Source organism: Barbus barbus (assembly GCF_936440315.1).
Source record: "Barbus barbus genome assembly, chromosome: 33".
NCBI lineage: Eukaryota > Metazoa > Chordata > Actinopteri > Cypriniformes > Cyprinidae > Barbus > Barbus barbus.
In genome coordinates, this window is record NC_136761.1 from 25,219,396 (window position 1) to 25,219,700 (window position 305).

A 305-nucleotide genomic window follows, 5' to 3' on the forward strand; every position below is an offset into this window, starting at 1 on the left:
GCATTATCATATAAACACCTTCCGAATATTTTAAAATATGTAATATAATTAGGCCTAATATAATAAAATAAAATATTATTTTAAACAAAACATTTTACAGTGTGTGAATAATTATGAACGCTAATAACTAGGCCTATTCCTGTTAAAATGGATAGGCTACGTTTAATAGCTATATATATATAATATAATATATATATAATCGAATTATGCGACCATTCATTTATAGAGATAGTAAATGTGTTTTCTTTTACACTAGAACACATTTATGAAACCCTTTCACGTGTTCAGCCTATTTCGCAAAATAA